The sequence below is a fragment of the Triturus cristatus genome, chromosome 6, assembly GCF_964204655.1.
Source record: "Triturus cristatus chromosome 6, aTriCri1.1, whole genome shotgun sequence".
NCBI classification, from domain to species: domain Eukaryota; kingdom Metazoa; phylum Chordata; class Amphibia; order Caudata; family Salamandridae; genus Triturus; species Triturus cristatus.
Genome location: NC_140589.1, coordinates 195,295,146 through 195,318,686, shown reverse-complemented (window position 1 = coordinate 195,318,686; position 23,541 = coordinate 195,295,146).

Below are 23,541 nucleotides of genomic sequence, written 5' to 3'. Positions count from 1 at the left end.
TTCAAAATAAATACATATGTAAAGTTAAGGGCAAGCTACAGCAGGTACCGCACTATAAAGCATTATTTAATATTTATTGAGTTGCTCTTCAAGCAGTAACATTAATACTAGGTAGAGAAAATCAATACCATTCTTGTGGGAAACTGCAAAAGAGAGTTAAATGATATATGTAAAAACATACAAGTTGCGTATATTGGCTATATATTGGTATAATTCTGCTTAAAGTAGTTACTTCCCAGCAGGTAATAATTGCGAACCACTGACTGAGGGCAAGTGAAGTATAGCCAGAGTCACTGGAATTATGCGGCAGCAAAGGGACACTTTATGCAGCAGGGTTGACTAAACTAAGCTGCAAGATGAAGCAAATTATGCAGCATGTAGTACATTCTGTGATAGTATTTATAATTTTCACATTTTTACACCTGTTAACAGTGTCTGGGCATAGGTTACACATCATTAGTGTTGGTTTATCTCCCAAATATAGTAATAAGCAACAGAAAGGTAACCAGTGAGCCTATGCAACAGGCCTTCCACTGTGCAGCAACATATGTGACTGCCTTTTAGTAACTTTTGGACCGTTTAAGCGAAACTATTTCCTGCTAAAATCTGCAGATTATACAGTAGATGATAGATTATGTGGCAAATACGGCAAATTTGTAATTATGCGAAAAACTCTGCGACAGCACAAACATATAATTCCAGTGGCTCTGAGTATAGCTGATTTACGGCACTGCGGGACAAATACCAGTGCTATGCACACCGCCACTGAGTATTGTTATTAAAGTGCTGGTGGCACCATAGGGGAGTGGGGTATGGGTATGCTGAGGAATGGAGAGAGGGAGGATGGATTATGTTTCTGAGTAGCTATGAAACTGCTGTCCCTCTGCATCAAAGTGGAGTGATCTACACAAGTACTATTTAAGTGGCTTACTCAGTTTAAATTGTGAAACGTTAGGATGGCAGCAGTGCCTGTAGTTCGTTCTGCTCTTCACATGGCCACTGTTGCAGGTATGCTTGCAGCCCCTAGTTCAATGTCTTAGGCTTGAGCACAGTGGTTGGTGTTTTCCATAGGTGAGCTTTCTCTCAGACCGGAAGGAAGGTCAGTTCTCAGCGAGGGGCAGGAAGCCTGCTAAAGGCACCTGAAGCTTGCTCCAGATAGTGGCAAGGGATGGCCGCTGGACACAGATTACATCAGGAATGCACCAGACTCACATTACATATACAAACGAGGTATGTGGTCTATTGCGAGTCTCCCCACAAAACTCCCACGGCTCCCACTGGCAGCTGTACAGACTGTGCAGTCTTATTACGGGACTCACTACTGGAGGTTTGACCCGCCCGTACAAATCCATCACCACACCTGACTGAGCACTGTGGAGGCCCGTGATTAGTGGGTGCAACTAGTTGCCAGGCAACAACAAGGCACTTTAAACCATTACCGGTATTTTTTCCTCAAGAGGTTTTATCTACATTTAAAAAAAATGCTTGTTTTGTTTAACAGTGTGAGCCTGGCCCAAAGGTATAGTCCAAAGTGAGCAGCTCAAGCCACCATGCTCATGTCATTGCTGTTTCAAGCAGCAGCCTGTGACCTATTGTCTAAGGTGCGGCGTACAACTACATTGATGAAGGGGGTAGTAGGTTGGCTCTTCCACAAACTGTCTTGTCAGCTGCTGACATTTGGGAACGAGTGACTTCCAGTGACTTCCGTTTTGGGGGCCTGGCATGTCCAAGTGCAGAAGAAAAGGAGATAGGAGAGCTGAATAAAAGGGACACATGGGGGCAGAAGATGAGGATGCAGAAGGGGACAAAGAGAAGGAAAGGGACACAGAAGAGTAAAAGGGAAGGAAAGGAGCACAGAAGGGGAATTACACAAGAAGCGGATGAAATTGACACATTGGAGACCAAGGACAGGGACACAGAATGGGCAGACACAAAATTGGCCAGAAGGGAGCAAAAGAAACAAGTATACCGTCAGGTAGTGTGCGGAACCATTAGTTTAAACGTATTCCAAAGGTCCGTTGCTAAAATCACAGTTTGTTTAGGGGTGTGCAAAACTGCATACTTTTTCACGATATTTTGTGTTTAATAGCAGCAAATGCACACAATTGCATTAATGGCTCAAGTTGTAGTTTTCTGGTATCCGAGTTGAAATGTTTTCACACAAGAGCATAAGCTGCATGAAAAAAGTGAGGCAAAATATTGTCAGGGGTCAGGTTCAAGCACAAAATATTCGAGTTTCCCATGAGCAAATATTGAAGCAAAATATTGAAATTTCATGAATTGTGCAAAATCCACAAGCGTATTTAAATTTCAAACTTGCGAACGTTTTTGTAATTGGTTGCCTTCGAGACCCACATTTTTGTCTTAAATAGTATCATTACCATAGTATAGCTAATGAGCCGGAAAATCCGGCATATTTTGTGTAGGATTCCATGTCAGGTTCTCTGTCTGTTTATAGAACACAACATGTCAATTTCAGAACTTGATATCACTTGAAATGGAACACTTGGCAACGTTTTTATGCTCTGGGGGATTTCATTAAATAAGACGAGCACGAAAGCTACAAGCAAGCATAGGTTTTATGGAAAAAAAATGTTTCAAGCTAAGCAGTTTCCACAGCGACGCAACACATTTGCCTGAATCTTTGACCATCTGCGACCTATGCGTTTATTTCAATATATATATTGAAACTGAAGCGTCATTTTGTGTTTCCTAATGTAGCTCTTAGCTGTTCTGCAAGAATAAATGGAAAGAATAGATGCTGTTTGTGATTGAAACATTTTGACTATCAGCTGTTAATACTGCCACGTGTTTAACGACTGTGAACGAAGAGGTTTAAAGATAGAAAACTGTACTCGAAAGGAATGAGATTTTAGCCGCTCTAGGAATGTTCAGTTGTGTAACAAGGAACATCCACAATTTTCGAATCCAAATTTGAAACAAAATGAATTTGCTAGGAGCGAATTAGGGCAAAATCAGGACAAGCAAATTGACACTCAGCATAGTGAACCAGCGCGGTGGTCGCAAAAGAGTGCTAGGATGATAGCAAATAAGCTCATAGAAAGAGCTCAGACCTGCAGTTCTCCCCGGAGACCAGAGCCAGTCCACAACCGGGGCAGCTGCGAGGAGCAGGCACAGACAGCAGTGCCCCCTGCTCTGAGGAAACCTGCAGCACAATCCTTCCTCTCCATCTGCCTGGCTCCGCTGTGAGGCAGACCAGGCTGGAGCATGCTGACTGATTGGGAGAGCACAGAAAGTGGGACGGAGGAGCTGGGAACTACACAAACAAAAAGTGAAACCAGTGCAGCGCTCTTGAAACGGGCGCAGCGCTGATAAAGTATGTTCAAAATTATTAAAACATGCAAGATGGGGGGTTGGAGCGAAGTGCAAGGAACATAACAGGCTCCCTCCAGACACCTCTGATGATGAGCAGGATACAAATGCTGTGGGTTAACTAGGAAGCAAAACGAGGGTAAAGAGAATGTCTCCGTGAGCCTTGTGCTCGGCTGGCGCCTCGGGCATGTTTACTACGGGAACACATGGGAATGCAAAGCCATTAATCAAGCAGGATGGCTCTGTCTCCCTTCACGCCCAGGGAGGAGGGAGATGCGAGCAGAGCATCAAAGGGCTGGGTGAGAAGGGAGGGGGAATGCAAGGGTCAAAGCTGCGAAAGTGAAAGTAATCGAGCAGAGCATCAAAGGGCTGGGTGAGAAGGGAGGGGGGAATGCAATGAGCAGAGGAGCAGCTGTGCATGTGCATGTGATCGTGCACTCAAGGTTTAGGCCAGCCAAAAGATTGTGGGTACCACTTTGAAAATCCCACATAAAAAATGTCTCTTCGAGCCTTTGGCTCGCGAGACCTAAAAAGGACTGTCTAGATGCATGGTGTTAATTAGGAGAAGCCAGAGTAGCATTTGCTATCCATAATTTGCCATTTGTGGGCTTTCTTTCAAAAGCAGGTTACAAGCATCTAGTCTCCAGAGTAATGCTGACTAGTGTCCATTTATTGTCTTCTCCTGGCTCCTCAGCCATAAATAGTAGGGATGACGTTTGGGAAGGGACCAACCTCTTGGTGGGAAAATATAGGGGCATATTATCAAGAAACGACGTTAAAATTATCGCCGCTTTAGCGGCAGAAAACTGCCGCTAAAGCGGCAATAATGGGCTTGATGATATGCCCATGAGAATTCCCTTAGAAGCCCATGTTCTGGTGTCAACATGGGCTTCTTTTGGAATTCTCTGCGGCATATTATCAAGCCCATTATCACCGCTTTAGCGGCAGTTTTCTGCAGCTAAAGCGGGGATAATGTGAACGCCGTGCTTGATAATATGCCCCATAGTGCTTGACGTCATTTTCATTCATTTTCGCTCTACAAATCTTCAATAAGGAAACTCCACCCACCTGCAGCCAAGAGGTTCAGACAGCTCTTGTTGAGCCACCACAGATGTTACCTGAGAGAGATTGACCCTCAGCAGTGTATGCCTGAGATATTGCTTGATGAATCAACCTTCTCAAAGTAGCTTGGAAAACGTGTTTACCTTTTGCACAGAATCATTAGAAATGAAGAAAAATGTGTATTCCCAAATGCCTTTGTATGGTATAAATCAATCAAACAGCATTTGTAATGGGCAACACTCTCACCCCTAAGGGTATCTGGGCACTGTGTCTCCATTGAAGATCCAGGTTTTGAGTCTCTTTCCAAAGACTGCCAGCGAGGAGGCTGTACGGAGCTGGAGGGGAAGTTCATTCCAGGTCTTGGCCATGATGTAGGAGAAGGAGCGGCCACCCCTGTGGCTGCAAAGGATGTGGGGAGTGTGTGCGAGGGTGAGTGTAGAGGAGTGCAGGTGTCTAGTGGGTTGATGGAATTTTTGTCGGTTTGAGGTAGGCAGGTCCTAGGTCATGGAGGGCTTTGTAGGCATGCATGAGGATCTTGAACTGGCATCTTTTCTGGATGGGGGCCAGTGGAGGTCTCTCAGGTGGGGGGCAGTGTGAGTTAATTTGGTGAGGTTGTGTGCACTCGTGTAAATTGAATCTGTTCTGTTCCTCGCCGCCAGCGCCTCCCAGTTTCTCAGCACGTCTGCTTTATGAACACGGTCTAGCGCTCGGGGGGAGGGACAGCTGCTGCTCAGCAAAGCTGATTGGTTGGTGGGTGGAAGGAAATTACAGAAATAGATGCGCTGGAGCAGACGCGCAGTGCAAGAGAGAGACACGCCAAAGCTCACAAGGCAGTCCTCAGGGTACGCTGACAGTTGGGCTTTAAACACTGCTCAAGCACCTTTCAAACTGCACTTTTTAATTTGGTTTTAGCTTCACCTCGCTGCTAGAAACCGGTATTGAAGTGTACATTACTTTTAAAACTGCTTTTAAATCGTTGTATTTCACTTGTCCTACCTGAAAATTGTACTCGTGTAAATTGAATCTGTTCTGTTCCTTGCCGCCAGTACCTCCCAGTTTACCAGCACTTCCGCTTTACGTATGCGGTCTAGCGCTCGGGGGGAACAGCTGCTGCTCAGCAGAGCTGATTGGTTGGGGGTGGAAGGGAATTACAGAAATAGATGCGCTGGAGCGGATGCACGCATCTGGCACGCCGCTGGCACGCCTAAGGCAAGTCCGAACCACCCGCCAGCCAATTCGAGTCAATGATGAGCTCGATGGAGCTTCATCAACCGGTCAACGGCCCTCCCCACCTCAAAGGTCACACCTTAGACCTCATCTGGACCTCGCAACCATGGGCAAGCCTATTAGACATCAGCCCCTGCGCCTGGCCCGACCACTCGCTAGTTAGCTGTTGGGTCCTAATTGGTAACCCACTACCACATCCTACCCCGGAGTGCAGAAAATTGAGATGCTGGAATGAAATCGAGCCAGAGAAACTAGTGAACACCCTAATTAGGCACTCAGCCCCAAAAATCAAACATAAACAAGGGAACCCTGACCAAGAGTGTGAAGCACTCTCGGACACTCTGTGTAAAGCTTTAGACCAAGTAGCGCCAGAGCGGAGGGACAAAATTAGAGACAATAGAAAGGGAGCCCCCTGGTTTAATGAGACTGAGAGAGAAGAAGCAAAGCCTCCGGCTCTCGGAGAGGCAGTGGCGTAAAAATTATGACACAGCTAAACTGGTAATATATTAAACCCTGCTCACCTCTTATAAAAAAGCAGGCCTGCTTTTAGATTTCTAGTTCAATTATCTAATTCTGGAGCTGTTTTGTACATCGGGGCTTTTTAAATCCGCTATGCATGCTCACAGGTCTATGTTGTGCTTCATTTTTGCTGGAAATATTATGATATGATGGTTTTATATTTTTATGGTCTTAATTCTTTTTATGTTGCTCTATTGGATTTTTAGGAAACATATATTTGTATAATTCTGTCTTGTTTACATGTGTGAGACTTTTATGGATGCCACAGTGCATCCGAATAAGGTTTTCTTGAATTGAATTGAAGAGTAATTGAAATCACTAGTGGCTGAATACTGGTTCAGCAGTGAACAAGTATTTTACAGTTCATTATATGATTGTGGATTAGTGTAGGAAGCTGGCTCTGTATAAACTATACGAAAGTGAGGTATAGTGTGCACAGAGTCCAGTGGAACCCCAAAGGTAGGCAGAGGTATAAGTAGATAGCACCCTACTCTCTATTTGTGGTAGTGTGGTCGAGCAGTAAGGCAGTAAGGCTGTTTCAGAGGTAGCATTAAGCATTTGTTCTACACACACAATCAGCAAATGATATCACACACTCAAAGACTGAACTTCAGACCAATTGGTTTTCTTTAAAAATATTATTTTAGTTATTTTATTTTATAGAACCAAGCAAGCCTGGCACAGGTGAGCAATAAATACTTTACAGTAGTAATGCAGTTTGTAAACAGTTTGTAAACAGTTTGAATTGCAATTGTATATGCACTTTGATTTGATTACAGTAAAGCTACTAGTACTGCAATGCTTTTGACATACTGTACATATGTATAAACTTTTCAGTAGAATGTCAAGCAGATTAGTTTACAGATTACTTTCTTATACAGTGCAGTATACCTGGATAGTATTCTGGGTGTAGACTTTGGGGTCCCCCAGGGTCAAGGATGCACTCTTGTTACACCCTTAGCAGCAGTAGGACGGCTGGGTGCTGAGTACTGAGGCCCAATGTTATCCAACAGGGAATAGCGGGCCTCCGGCTGATGAGCAGGCTACTGGGTTGTGGGAGCAAAGCTCCTGGACTTAAGCCCAGGGTACATGGGGGTTCAAGCAAGCACAAAAGGTTCACCCTAAGCGGAACTGGGGTGGCCGGGTGCAGAGTGCTGTTTGGGCGTCGGGTGCCCTGTAGCTTTCTCCCGTTTGCAAACACACTACAGGCTCGGGGACGAAGGTCTTCTGGGTGTGACCACCACTTAGAGAGGTAAGTTTGGATGCTGGGGGATGGTGAGACACCGTTGGTTGGGCCACCCAAGGCTGTGGGGCATTGGGTGCAGGGGTGCCTTTTAGGGTGGGATCTTCTTACCAGCTTCTGGTAGTGGTTCGGGGGACCTTCTGGTTTCAGGCCTGAGGCAGGTCAGGGGTCCTGAATCTTGGGTCAGAATCGCCAGGGAGACCTCCTCTTGGTGTTGGGCCACACAAACATGGGCTGTGGGCATTGGGTGCAGAGTGGTGCAGACTCGTGGACTTTGCCGGACCTGGAGTCTGTTGGTGAAGAAATACAGTCTTTTCTTTTGAAAGCAGGGCAGGTCCTCTAGGTTTTTGAGGTTGCTGGCTGCAGGACACACAGGAGTTTTTCTTCTGCAGGTTTGCGGTGAGGACATGCAGGTAGGGCTTGGGCCAAGTCAGTGGGCGTCCTCCTCTTGTTAGTTTTGGCACGGCTGTTTGGTCCTTCTTTTCTTCTTCTGGTTTTTTCTCTGAGGAAGCAAAGTTTGCGGTGCCCCCTAATTATAAGATTTAGGGGCATTACATGCAAGTAAAGGTTGGGACCAGTGGCTCTCTTCCTTGGGGTGGGTACATCCCCTATTATGGCACTCTCCGGCAGGAGGGGGCATATGCCTCACTCTGCTTGGCTGGGTCCTCTCATTTGCGAGATGGCGGGGACCGAGAGTTGTGTTTCACCTCACCTCCCCCAACTGAGGGGTGGAGTTGTCAGAGATGGGCACACCTCTCTTCCTCACTTGTATTTCCCGCAGGTTCTCCCTCCCAAAGTGGGTGTCTAACCCAGTGGGGACCAATTGCTGAATGCAGCAAGTGGCCTGGGGAAGCTCACAAAGGCGGCAAGCCTTTGAAGCTTCCCCTTCGTGGACCCTGCCCATCCTGGGGGAGGAGGCTTAGCACCCCATCCCAGGATATGCATTGTTTCAGGCCCTCAAGAACAACAAGCTCTCAAGCAAAGGGTCTGAAAGGACCAACTCAGCCTGGACACTAGTGGTAGGTCATTTTTCAGGGGGCACCTCTAAGATGCCCTCTGTGTGCATCTTTCATTAAATCCCACACTAGCATCAGTGTGGGTTTAATGTGCTGAGAAGTTTGATACCAAACTTCTCCGTTTTCAGTGCAGCCATTATGGTGCTGTGGAGTTTGTAATGGCAAACTCCCAGCACCATATAATCTTACTGGCAGCACTGCACTTACAATGTCTAAGAATTGTATAGGGTACCGAGCTAGAGGGGTGACTGATCTATGCCAGGGCAGTGGGTTGTAGGCATGGCACACAGGGATGTGCGCCATGTCGACCCTTCACTTTATTCTGCACTCAGACACGCAGCCTGCAAAGGCAGTGTGTGAGTGTGAAGGTACAGGACCTTCAAGGGTGGCACAATAAGTGCTTCAGCCCTTAGATGCCTTCCCTGGTCACAGTGCCCTGGGTACATATGGTACCATTTACCAGGGGCTGACCTGTGGCCATAAAAGTTCTGCATTCTGTCCATCAACAGTTGTTTTTGCATTTGTCACCCCGAGTGGGACGGGTGTGCCCAGACGTGGGTCCTGTGCGCTCCATGCCACTGGAATCAAGCATTCCTGGCTGAAGAGGGGTGAAACCCTGAAACCGGTCCAAGGATGCTTGTTTCCTGTCCAGGGAGGACCTGGCTTGGCAGTTCGGGCTGGACTGTTACCATGAGGCACAGGGTCAAGACTGATTTGCATATGGCTGGGTTCAAACTGGAAGGGCATGGTGAGCAAAAAACTATGGATTTAGGCCCAGATCTCTGTACTGGGGTGAATGTATGACATTGTTCTGCATTCTGTCCATCAACTGTTGTTTTTGCATTTGTCACCTCGAGTGGGACGGGTATGCCCAGACGTGGGTCTTGTGCTCTCCATGCCACTGGAATCAAGCTATCCTGGCTGAAGAGGGGTAAAAGCCTGAAACCGGTCCTAGGATGCTTGTTTCCAGTTCAGGGAGGACCTGGCTTGGCAGTTCGGGCTGGACTGTTCCCATGAGGCACAGGGTCAAGACTGATTTGCATATGGCTGGGTTCAAACTGGAATGGCATGGTGAGCAAAAAATGATGGATTTAGGCCCAGATCTCTGTACTGGGGTGAAAGTATGGCATTGTTCTGCATTCATTCCATCAACTGTTGTTTTTGGGTTTGGGTTTAAATGCGATTTTAGGGAAAGAACATAGGCCCTGGGTATCTGATTAGCATGAGCCCAGAGCACACTCCGTCAAAGCACATCAGCAGTTCAGCAACATGTGGGGGCAACCATGTAGAAAGAGGGCACTTTTTTCACAATTAGTACATAGAACTCTTACTCATAATATAGACATGGCTTTAGAATGAGTGTGCCATAGCCCCAAATATCTTAGTTCCAACTAATTGCAAATGCTTCCTGAAAAATCATTCACAGGAGTGGATGGTGGTCTAGAAGTGATAGCTAATAAAGAGGGCTGTGTAAATCAAACTGGGCTTCAAAGAATTTGCAGGAACAGAAGGAGGGAGGTTAATGGAAAAGAGCTACCCAGTGGGTTAGATTAGCCAGCTCTTCTTTCAAAGAAGATAAAAGATCCATCTTGAATTTTAAAGTGCAGTGCTTTGTGGGTCAATAATATGCCACACTTAGGAGGAAGTTGTTAGGCTCTTGGGTGACACCTAAAACTTCATTGGACAGGGGTGCTCCCTATTTGTTGATGATGATCATTGAATAAATAAGTGAAAGTTGCAGAGCGACTCAGATATAGCTCAAGTTCTCACTTTGAATTTGCTGCATGAAACTACAAGAAGAAGGATAGACCTGATAGAACCCTCAACTACACCACACAGGATTTCTCCCTGAAGGACTGCTCCTGTTACATACTTGGAACTACAGTCCTGAGGAATTTGCCTTGCTTCAAACAGGGTTAAGGAATGGAATCCCTGAAAGCAACAGGTTAACAGAGCTTCCCTGCACCATCTCCCTCAAGAGGACTACAACCTGGAGTGCGTCCAGTGGAATTTTAAGGATTTGACCAGGTGTATTGTGGAAACCATAGTCCATACTTCCAAAGACCATCTCAGAGTTTCTAGGCCCTTATATTTGCTTTTTTGATACTTTGAACCCTAAAAAGGAAAGTCAGGAAGAAGCTACAGAAGTTTGGAGAAGTTTGGAGGGACTTTTGGAAAACGCTCTATAAGTGGACCAGTCTGACGTCTAGAGTCAAACCGACTACCTTCAACTCCTACACAGCCTGGATTTCTGGCTCGTCCTGCTGAAAGTTACGGAGCTCAAGACTCTAGGAGTTGAGCAGGAGCACCCGCTGAACCAAGCCGGCGAACCCTCTGTGAATCTGACTTGACAAAGTCCCTTGCTCCCTGTCGAGAGAAAATCCTCCAGAAACGTTTATAAGTGTGGAGGTAAAATTGTGACCGGGGCCTCCCATTTATGGCATCTGACCAGGGCTCTATCATGGTTAACCTCAAATTACGACTTTGTCCCGGTCAAACATGACCAGATGGTCCAGGTTAACGCTACATGTTTATAAGCACTATAAAGTGGTTAATCTTTAAAAATTCATATCTCCGGATACCTATATTGAATTCATGTCATTTTGGTGTCAATTTAAAGATACAAATATTTCCCACTTTTATAAATTTGTGTGAGGGTTGTATTGTATGTTTTGTCTTACTTATTTACTGTATTGATGTCTTTAAGTGCTTTACATGCCTGTCTCCTGAGTTAAGCCTGCCAGCTCACAGCCAGCTATCAAGGTTTGATCCAGAAGCTAATATATTGAGACCTTCTCTGGACCTGTATATTAAGTTGGTGGTCTTATTGCTAGCTGTTAGTGCATAATTACCCCTACAAATAGCCCATCTTCCAACATAATTGGTGTTCAGCTGTGTGTATGCGGGCTTGTGTTTGAATTACACTATACAATAATTTAAGTTAAGAGCTTTAAAAATCCACTGAATTGATTTAGAACAAACTGTCAATTTTTAAAATTTTTGAAATTTGGACAAAGAAATATTTTCAATCCAACTCCACCACCCTCCTAAACAACCTTTCCAACATCGGCCTGAAACAGCTCATCACCACGCCCACCCACATGGCAACACATCCTCGACCCCATCTTCGCAGGAGGCAACAGCATCCACTTCAGCCACACCATGCAACCCCACCACTGCGTACACTTTGTTGACAAAACCACCGACCCTAAACCCGCACCGCGCTCTCCAAGAAGGAACTGGAGCAAAATCATTTGGAAGCAGTTCAACTCTGCCCTCAACCGTGACGCCCACACCACATCAACCGACGCCAACCTCGCAGCCAAAGAAGTCCCCAGATGGATCTCCAATTCCGCAGACGATCTTGCACCCCTGCGTAACTCTGACAGACAGTGCCCCAGGAAGGCCACCTGGGTCACCACCGACCTCTAAGAATCCAGACCCACCTGCAGATGTCTCGAGAAGATCTGGAGAAACAGCAAAATGCCAAAAAATTGCACGACCTACAAAAACGCCATGACGGAATACCACCAATGCATCAGATCCAGTAAGAGGACCTTCATCCAAAACAAGATCCTCGCCAACTCCAGCAACTCCAAAGAACTCTTCAGCATCATCCAGGGATTCACCAACCCCCACAGCGAAACCACTGACATCACCCCCTCCGAGGACCTCTGTGATAAGTTCGGATCCTACTTCCATCTGAAAATAAAGGGCCTCTAGACCAATTCAACGGCCAGACACCTGACTCCGAAACTACCTCCCTCTCCAGCAACACCAGCCAGCCTGCTGTCTCCTCCTGGTCCACAGGCACCACTGAAGGCACCACCCCGACCATGAAAAGCATCCACTCAGGGGCCCCCACAGACCCCTGCCCACCGCACATCTACCAGAAGGCCGCCACCGCCATCACTCCAGAACTACGACGCACCATCAACACCACCCTTACGACCAGCATCTTTCCAGATGACTGGAAACGCACAGAAGTCAGACCCCTGCTCAAGAAGCCCTCAGCAGACCTCAGAGACCTCAAGAACTACCGACCAATCTCCCTCCTTCCCTTCACGGCCAAAGTCACAGAAAAGATTGTCAATGCCCAGCTAACAAAATTCATAGAAGAAAACGCCATCCTTGACGCCTCCCAATCCAGATTCCGCAGCAACCACAGTCTCGAGACCGCTCTATTTGCTGCCACTGATGAGATCCGCACCCTCCTTGACCAAGGACACACCGCGGCCCTGATCCTACTTGACCTCCTCGCAGCATTCGACACGTCTCCCACCGCACACTCACTGCCAGACTCCATGACACCGGCATACAGGGAACTGCCCTCCAATGGATCTGCTCCTTCCTCACTGGCAGAACCCAAAGGATCAGACTGACACCCTTCCTCTATGAACCCATGGATATCAACTGCAGAGCACCCCAAGGATTGTCGCTCAACCCCGCGCTCTTTAACATCTACCTACGCCGATACACCCAGCTCATCCTCTCCCTCACCAAGGACCCCATCTCCACCAGACTCAACTTCCAGGAAGGAATGAAGAATGTCGCAGCCTGGATGAGCAGCAGCTGCCTGAAGCTCAACTCGGAGAAGACAGAGGTCCTCGTCCTTGGGCCCTACACCTCTGCATGGGACAGCACCTGGTGGCCCACCGCCCTCGGCAGCCCCTCTACCCCCACGGGCCATGCACGAAACCTCGGCATCATACTCGACTCCTACCTCTCCATAATCCAACAAGTCTGCGTCGTCGCCTCCACCTGCTCCAACACTCTCTGCATCCTCCAAAAGACCTTCAAATGGATCCCCCGAATCAGGAAAGACCGTTACTTACGCACTCATAACCATCAGAGTGGACTACGGAAATGCCCTCTACGCCAGAATCAACAAGTCCCTGCTCCACAAACTCTAGACCATCCAGATCACCGCAGCCAGATTCGTCCTAGGAATCCCACGACATGAACACATCACCCAGCACCTGCGCAACCTCCACTTTCTCTCCGTCGAGAAGAAAGTCACGTTCAAGATACTCATCCATGCCTACAAATGCCTCCACAACACCAGACCCCAATACCTCAATGAGAGAATCTACGTTCACGTACACAAGAAAAACCACCGATGCGCCGACCTCGCCGAAACCCAGCACATCAGTAGAGCCAGAATAACTGTAAGAGCCTTCTCCTACATCGTGGCCAAGACCTTGACTGAGCTCCCGATCGACATCAGACGCGCCCCGTCCCTGAACATCTTCAGGAAGGTGTTCAAGACCTGGCTCTTTGACTGAACAGAGCTGCTTACCCCCTCTCCCCCATTGCCTTGGGACCCTCACGGGTGAGTAGCATGCTTACAATTCCTCTGATTGATTGATTAAATACCGCAACACTTCAAGATCAGTGCAACATCACCTCAGCACAGCACCAACTCAACATCACTCAGCGCCACCTGAGAACCAGTGCAGCACCACCCCTTTAGCATGAACCAGCACCTCAGCATCACTCGGCACCACCTCATTATCACCTCAGCAACAACTCTTCATCAGTTCACCACCAACTCAGCATCAGCATAGCACTACTTCAGCACCAACGCATCACAACATAAACATCAGCACAGTACCATGTCCGCATCAGTGCACCACCACAAAGGCAGAACTACCTCACCATCAGCAGAGCATCACCTCAACACAGCACCAGCTCAGCATCACTCAGCACTCCTAAGCACCAACCCAGCACCACCATCTCAGCATAACTCTGCACCACAGCGTCACTCAGCACCACCTCCGCATCACTCAGCACCACCTCAGCATCACTCAGCACCACCTCAGTGACGCTCAGTATCACCTCCACACCAGCACACACTACCTCAGCATCACTCAGCACCACCTGGGTATCATTCAGCATCACATCTGCACCAGCACAAGCCCACCTCAGTCCCACTTCAGCATTACTTAGCACCTCCTCAGTGTGCCCTCGAAATCTGGCTTCTGTTGATTCTCTCCTAGTGCCCGTCCACTGCTAGTGTTGTCATTCAGATACTATGTCTCAATCACTACCCTCCTATTGTTTATGTCCCTCCATTCATAACAAAGCTAAATTAAACAAGCATTACAACAGGAAGGAAGAGGTTGCCATCATTGCAAGGACAGAAAACTAGAAGACATTTTTGTTAATTCTTTTTTTATTAGAGTCATTCAATTGTACATAGTGTCTTCTTTAAACTCCATTGCATAACAGCCCACAACACAAAATACCATACCACACACTTACAATCCATTACACACAGTCCCACTCCACATAGTTCCAGTATACTCAAAAAGCATAATTACTATCCACATAATACAACTGCTCATCATACCACTTCATTCCACTACACAAATCCACACCACACAGTTTCACAACTAACAAGTCCAATCCAACTCACATAATTACATAATTGGTACACACCACATACATTCTCTTCTATTCATAACACATAGGTAAGAGATATTTACGTTTGCAATACCAATAGCTCCAACCCTTTTCTTTTTTCAAAGACACAGATCTGATGCTTAGCTCCTACCTATTTGTTCTTTTCCGTCACCAAAAACGCAAAGCTATACTCACAGTTCCATGCCACACAATTCAGCTCCATACATTTCCAATCCACACCACTTAATTAAACACAAAATTACATAATACAACTCAACAACACAATTACACAACACACCACATACATTCAATTCACACCACACAATTACACATTGTGCCGCAAAATTCAACAGCACAACACATAATTAAACTGACCTAGTTACCACTCCACAACACACAATCCCACTCCAAATAATGCCACTACACTGAATGCCAAATAATTGCTAACCATATATTTCCACAGCACACCATGCCACATAATGCCACTACACAAATCCACTCCACACCACACATTCCACACAACACAATTCTACAACTGGCTGATCCAGTCCAAATAGTTCCACTACACACCACATACATACATTCCATAACACATAAGTAAAATACATTGCCATTTACCAAGCCAATAGCTCCAACTCACACAAATGTGAGACCAATTGTATTTCCAGTGCTTTTTTCAATTATATTAAACAGCAAAACTCTCCACTGACGAGCCCCTCTAAAAATATAACAACACAGCGCCACTATGTGGTGGACTGTAAAAATAAGCCCGCACTGCTTTGATGTGTCTACCTATTTGTATATGACCGCTAGCTGTACTTGCGTAAAACATATCTGCTGTTAATATTTAAAAACACAGCGCTAAAGCTGTCTGTCTGAGGTCAGTGATCATTGCATCCCGATAATGTTCGACTGACCTGTTGAATGTGTTTATTCATTAAACTCTGATCTGTTTTGTTTTCAGTAGCCGAACTGGAAATCTCGTGTCACTTTCAGAACATAAAACTTTTCGATTGCCAACAAATCATCATCGTATTTTTCATACAAGGGTACAATTGCTGAATGGCATTTGTATGGCACTAAATGCAGGTGTACAGGAGGGCATGTAGAAAATCCTGGATCTCTCTTGACCTGTATTCCAGCTATCAAGCCCAAGGAAGGTGGCTTTGGGTCAGGTAAACTCTGACAAACCGAAGCCCTCGATGGGTTATTCATTTATCACTGAAGCATTGCCTCCCTAAAGGGCACTGCTTAGAGATCATAGGTCTATCTGTTCAAAGGTAATTTTCAAACTCGAAGCCTTCGATCATCAAAATACAAATGTGCAATGTAGTAAAACTAATTTGAAAGTAAGAAAAGTCCTTATGACTTACAGAAACAGGGGCCTACCTTCGGAGGGAGGGAAGGGGCGGGGTGTTTGGGGAGTCACACCCACCAGTAAATGTATTATTCAACAAAAAGTTGGGCAATGGACGTTTCAGTCAGGTATGGTAAGGTGTCAGTCGGATTTCACTTGGGATTTTTAAACACTCACTTGGACAAAAAAACGCAGACACACACACTCTGTTTTGAAGATCTTAAAACATGGGTATTTTACGTAATACTGTAGGGCAGATTTACAAGAAAGTGCCGCAACGCCACACCGCATGTCATTTTGCTTCACTACACTGTAGCACTTTCAGAGCACAGGAATGTTATATATTTACAATGATATGTTGCATACCTGTGCTCTCCCCTGTGCTGGTGCACAAATAGGTGCCATACACTGGCGCAGGCACCTTCCTGCTCGTAAACAATCACTACAGGCATTCTCCTCTTTCACTGTGTGCTGCAGAATGCAGTACGCATTGAAAGTGGAAACAAGCATTTGCAATGCAATACGTCTCGCATTTACGTGAGTTTGAGTTGTTGGCATTGTAAATGACAATGCCTTTTATTTATGTTTTGATTTTGGAACATAAATAAAACACATTGTCATTTATAATGCCAATAGCTTAAACTCGAGTAAATGCGAGACCTATTGCATTGCAAATGCTTGTTTTACATTTCACCACTCCTTCGGCCCCGTCCTTTCCGTGGAGCGGATGGGCTCTCAGGCGCTACAATAGAATCTCCGAAAAGAGAACATTCTAACCAATGAGCAGTAAAAAGGAAAGAAAAGCACATCCCCTTGGGTGGAGGGGGTGGGGCAGTGTTGCACTGACTGATTACGTAGTGCCAAAAACACGAAAGATTGACTATTTGTGAAGAAGTAATTGTTATTACAACTAAACCCAAAGACATCATTTCTGACGCATTGCAACCAAGATTTGAGATCGTCTTTCACGCGCTACTTTGCAGATTTCATAAACATCTGATCAGTGAACGCTCAACCCAATGAGCTATAGAGCCTTTTATTTATTCCGTCCCACGGCATCAAAACGATCTTCGGCAATCCCTCTTATATTGGCAGGCAACCATACAAATGTCCACTATTACTCGAAGATTTCTGAAGGAAACCAAGTATAACATGCACATGTTTTCTTGATGCTACAGTGCTGCATGTGGCTGCATGCAGCTTCGAACTGCTAGCCCAGATCAGAGGTTCGCGAATACTCACGACTCCCCGTTATAAAACCCTTCACAGCAATTAATTCCAGGGGTGAATCGGGGGGGGGGGGCTGGCTAAAGCCCTTTGAGCCCAATGGGCGTTGCGCGCCTTGGTTTGGGATGTCCACTGCTGCCGAGTAGCTGCTGAGCAGGGAGGCAAATAGATGGGAGAGTTTGGAGCAAACTTCCAGGCTTACAATGCGACGGGGAGCAAAGTCCTTAGGCCTATGCGGAGCATGGTGAGACCACCAAAGGACTGTCTCCTGCTGCGTTTGTGTTCAGCTGGCCACAAGAAAACAAAGCCAAATCACACTGTGATTATGGTAAACGCTTGGAAGTCATACTGTGCACTATATAATGGCGCCGCGATGCTTTACTAATAGCAGTGTGGGCGATTTACAGGTGCTAATTAATCAGAACATATCCTTAAATTATTCCTCACTCACATTGCACGTATGACAAAGACCGTGTAAGTGCCTGTAACAAGATAAACTTCTCACAAAGACCACACAAATACTGAAGATCCCCTCCCACCTTTTGGAAGACAGGGCAGCACATTGTGCATTGCCTGTTGTCCAGCCCCCACCCCCCCAACCACAACGCGTGGCCTGGACACGGCAGGCAGCAGCGCCCAGGGTCACTCCTTCCTTATTGGCACCTGTGCGTTATGTGGTCACTGCATCTAAACATCCTGTTATCCAATGCATACACCGAGGTACGTCAGCTACAGGGAGCATGGGAGAGCGATGGCTGTACGAGTGTAGGAAATGCAGTAAAAGATGCAGCGAGCAAGAGAAAGTGAGTAAAAGAGAAAAACAACGCAAGGCAGATTTAAAGAAAAGGGAAGGAAAGAGAGCCAGGCGATGGAGTTTAGGAAGGCAAGGCTAAGGAGCGAAAGAAACGACAAGACCAGAGAGGTGAAAGAAAAGAAAGGGACTTAGAGAAGTAAGGTTTGAAAGTAAAAGTAAGACAGAAGGGGAGATAGAAAGTTACGGCAAAGTCAGACAGTAACAGACAACAAAAGCCAGGAAATGGCAGAGAAGCTAAGCGAGGAGAGAAAGAGAGGCGAGAAGTGAATGAAGATAGTGCGAGAATATGGAATTAGCAACTGCATGAAGACAAGGCCTGGTAAGGAAGTGGGATAAGGGAGGGGGTGGCAAATGGTGTGCACTTTCGCGGGTGCTTTGATGTTCTCAGTGGCCGCGCGACTCACTGAGAACATCAAAGCGCCCGCGAAATGTAAATGCAGGCTGCCAAATGGTGCGCGTGCCTGGCGCACATGCACTGTAGTTGGGGGCCTGGAAAGCACTGTTTGCACTTCCACATCCCCGTTTTCAATAGCTCTCGCCAGAGCAGCGCTAGAGCGCTGGCTCAGGCGAGACCTAAAAAACGAGGAGAAATGAAAACATTTCTCCTTCTTGCGCCTCGCTACACCACCCCTAGGGTGGCGTAGCATACTGATGCATTTCCAGGTTTACGATTCCTCGTAAATCTGTAAATGTATCTGGTTCCATGGGTGTTGCTTTTAATATAATGATTAACTTGATATTACAGCATGATTGTTGGACAATCTGAGGCTTACACCCTCCCAGTCTTACTGACCAAGCCACGCCCCTGTACAGAAACCACAAACAGAAGGGAGTGTGACTGTGTGCTCCCTTGTAATTGTTATATTCAGTGGTCTGTATCAATGGTACTGACAACCACTGATCAGTTACTTCTAAGTCTCTCCACTCCCACCCCCTAGCTGAGGTGGTCACTGATTCAGAAAGACAAAATTATACTCTTGGGATCATCTTCCCCTTTGAGAACAACATTTCTGAGAGGGTTTGTACTCAATGGCATCCCTCTGCCAAATATAACTAATCGGCCAGGCTCCAATAAGCTCTTCCAGGGGTTGTTGCCCCAATCTCAACATTAACATTCAGCGCCTGTTGTCTTGTGTTATGAGTCTAGTGCTCAATATATTAAAGAAGCATTACTTCCATAATCCTGCCTATAACTTTGGTGGCCACACAAACGTAGAGATATTCATTGCTATTCACCTGTGGGGGGGTTGACTTGAAAGATTGGGGGCACCCCTGGAGAGTTGGGGGCCTTCTTGCGCCACAGGGGCCTTCATTACAACCCCTTATTATAACTTTTCCGCTCCCCTTCTGCTAGCTGATAATATTAGGGGGTCGATTCCGATACCGGGTCGGACAGCTCTCTGAGAGCTGTCCGTAGCCTTACCGTGCGACCGACACGTACCCGTAGCCGGTCCATCCTGCAGAGGAAGTACGATGCATATAACTGCCAAAAACACGACCGACACGTACGCTGAGATTCAAGCTCCATTCTCTGTCCGAGCCGTAACTCCTAATGCTGAACCGAGTCGCCCGGAAGCAGTATCCATAGCAGTTTCCGGCCTGACAAGTACGATGCGTAGTTCCTACGCGCCGGACGGGTTGCCACGTACGGCACGTCACAGCATCCGGAAAAGAAGCATATCAGCTACGATTCGCGCCACAACTCAATACACGGCTACGAGACGGAGTAGCTTGCAGCGGGTACGAGACAGAGCAAGAAGCAGCGTGTACGACACGAACACATCATGAATCCCATCGCGCAGGTCATACCAGTACTCTACATCTATGACCGGCACAGGAACCGACGCCGACGGCACAGGCGGTAAGTCAGACACCTATCACATAAACAAACGACACGTACCCACAAAATGGTACACACACACAGAAGATCCACATCCTGGCCACTAACAACAGGCCACCATAGGGGTTGCATGGCCAGCACCACTAACACCCCCACCCATAGGGCTTATGTTGCCCAGCACCCATGCCACCCCCAGCCATAGGGCATATGTTGCCTTTCACTACTGCCACCCCCACTCATAGGGGACCTGTTGCCCATCACTACTGCCACACCCACTCATAGGGGACCTGTTGCCCATCACCCCTGCCACCCCCACTCATAGGGCTAATGCTGCCCATCACACCTATCACACCTGCCACCCCCACCCATAGGGGACCTGTTGCCCATCACCCCTGCCACCCCCACTCATAGGGGACCTGTTGCCCATCACCCCTGCCACCCCCACTCATAGGGGACCTGTTGCTCATCACCCCTGCCACCCCCACTCATAGGGCTCATGTTGCCCAACACTACTGCCACCCCCAGCCGTAGGGCTTATGTTGCCCATCACTACTCCCACCCCCACCCATGGGGCTCATGTTGCCCATCACTACTGCCACCCCCAGTCATAGTGCTTATGTTGCCCATCCCTACTGCCACCCCCACCAATAGGGCATATGTTGCCCATCACCCCTGCCACCCCCACCCATAGTGGACCTGTTGCCCATCACTACTGCCACCCCCACCCATAGGGAACCTGTTGCCCATCACCCCTGCCACCCCCACTCATAGGGCTAATGTTGCCCATCACCCCTGCCACCCCCACTCATAGGGGACCTGTTGCCCATCACCCCTGCCACCCCCACTCATAGGGGACCTGTTGCCCATCACTACTGCCACCCCCACCCATAGGGCTCATGTTGCCCATCACTACTGCCACCCCCAGCCATAGGGCTCATGTTGCCCATCACTACTGCCACCCCCAGCCATAGGGCTCATGTTGCCCATCACTACTGCCACCCCCAGCCATGGGGCTTATGTCGCCCATCACTACTGCCACCCCCACCCATAGGGCTCATTTTGCCCATCCCTACTGCCACCCCCAGCCATAGGGCTTATGTTTCCCAGCACTACTGCCACCCCCACCAATAGGGCATATGTTGCCCATCACTCCTGCCACCCCCCACGCATAGGGGACCTGTTGCCCATCACTACTGCCACCCCCACTCATAGGGGACCTGTTACCCATCACCCCTGCCACCCCCACTGATAGGGGACCTGTTGCCCATCACCCCTGCCACCCCCACTCATAGGGCTAATGTTGCCCATCACCCCTGCCACCCCCACTCATAGGGGAACTGTTGCCCATCACTACTGCCACCCCCACGCATAGGTGACCTGTTGCCCATCACTACTGCCACCCCCACTCATAGGGCTAATGTTGCCCATCACCCCTGCCACCCCCACCCATAGGGGACCTGTTGCCCATCACCCCTGCCACCCCCACTCATAGGGAACCTGTTGCCCATCACTACTGCCACCCCCACCCATAGGGCTCATGTTGCCCATCACTACTGCCACCCCTAGCCATAGGGCTCATGTTGCCCATCACTACTGCCACCCCCAGCCATAGGGCTTATGTTGCCCATCACAACTGCCACCCCCACCCATAGGGCATATGTTGGCCATTGCTCCTGCCACCCCCACTCATAGGGGACCTGTTGCCCATCACTACTGCCACCCCCACTCATAGGGCTTATGCTCCCCAGCACTCCTGCCACCCCAGCCATAGGGGACCTGTTGCCCATCACTACTGCCACCCCCACTCATAGGGCTTATGTTCCCCTGCACTCCTGCCACCCCCAGCCATAGGGGACCTGTTGCCCATCACCCCTGCCACCCCCACCCATAGTGGACATGTTGCCCATCACTACTGCCAGCCCCACCCATAGGAAACCTGTTGACCATCACCCCTGCCACCCCCACTCATAGGGCTAATGTTGCCCATCACTCCGGCCACCCCCACCCATAGGGGACCTGTTGCCCATCACCCCTGCCACCCCCACTCATAGGGGACCTGTTTCCCATCACTACTGCCACCCCCACCCATAGGGCTCATGTTGCCCATCACTACTGCCACCCCCACCCATAGGGCTCATGTTGCCCATCACTACTGCCACCCCCAGCCATAGGGCTTATGTTGACCATCATTACTGCCACCCCCACCCATAGGGCTCATGTTGCCCATCACTACTGCCACCCCCAGCCATATGGCTTATGTTGCCCATCACTACTGCCACCCCCCAGCCATAGGGGACCTGTTGCCCATCACCCCTGCCACCCCCACCCATAGTGGACCTGTTGTCCATCACTACTGCCACCCCCACCCATAGGGAACCTGTTGCCCATCACCCCTGCCACCCCCACTCATAGGATGGTTGATGCGCCACACATCCATCATACTCCAACATTAGGCATGTCAGCAAAATACATCCCCCCTAACATACATCATGACAACAGTGTGTAGTCTGTGACAAATGCCCACAACAGTGATTATGACTTCGAACATACTACGTAACTAACAGCACATGTGTGACCAACAAATGAGTGTGCCCTACACAAGGCAAGCATCACTATAGCACTGTGCCAATGTAAAAATAACACCCCCTCACTGTGTAGAACAAATGATAAGAGTGGGCTTCCAAACTGCAGTAGATGTTGAGCATTGTGGTGATGGTGTCTAAACCCCCCCTCAACACAGTGACCAAAAGTTAAGTGTCATCATGGGCAAAGCTGCAAATAACAAACAGCATGTATGATCCCTGCTCCCAACACATTAAACACTTCTGTGGCAAACTAGTGGTTGTGTCCCATTCCCACAGAGATGTGGTGAGGCTAACAGTGCTGTGAAAACCTAACACACTCTCGGCCATGTGCAGACAAGCACCACACATGGGGGCTGACAATGCATACAGTGTACAATGACACAAGAGCAGAAGTGACCATCACCAAGCATGCACACATCTCGAAAATAGACACACTAATCAAAACAACTTGTGTAGACTGTGGGTGTCAGCTCACAAAATTCCATTCCATGCCAGCAATGGCACCTAACAACCAGGATGAATGTGCACAATGATGTGATATGACTCACAGGGACAGCAGGGAAAATCACAGAAACAGCATCCAGACAAAGGCCCACAGCAGCTATTCCAATGCACTGTTGCGGATACACAAACACAAACAGGCAACCTCACACTGCACATCTGACACAGCATGTGTGTGTGTGTGTCTCAGTATCCCCAGGCAACTACACAACACATGAGGGGGGCTGAACCACAGTGACACAGATGTGGACACAGTGCCATACAAAAGTAAACCATCATTGGGACACCCTTAGTGGGCAATCGGGCATTGTGAGATGAGAGGGAGCACAACAGACACATGTGACACAAGCTGGAATGAACACCAACTAACACAGCAAGAGACTGACACACAACAGCACTGCCCCCAGGGACC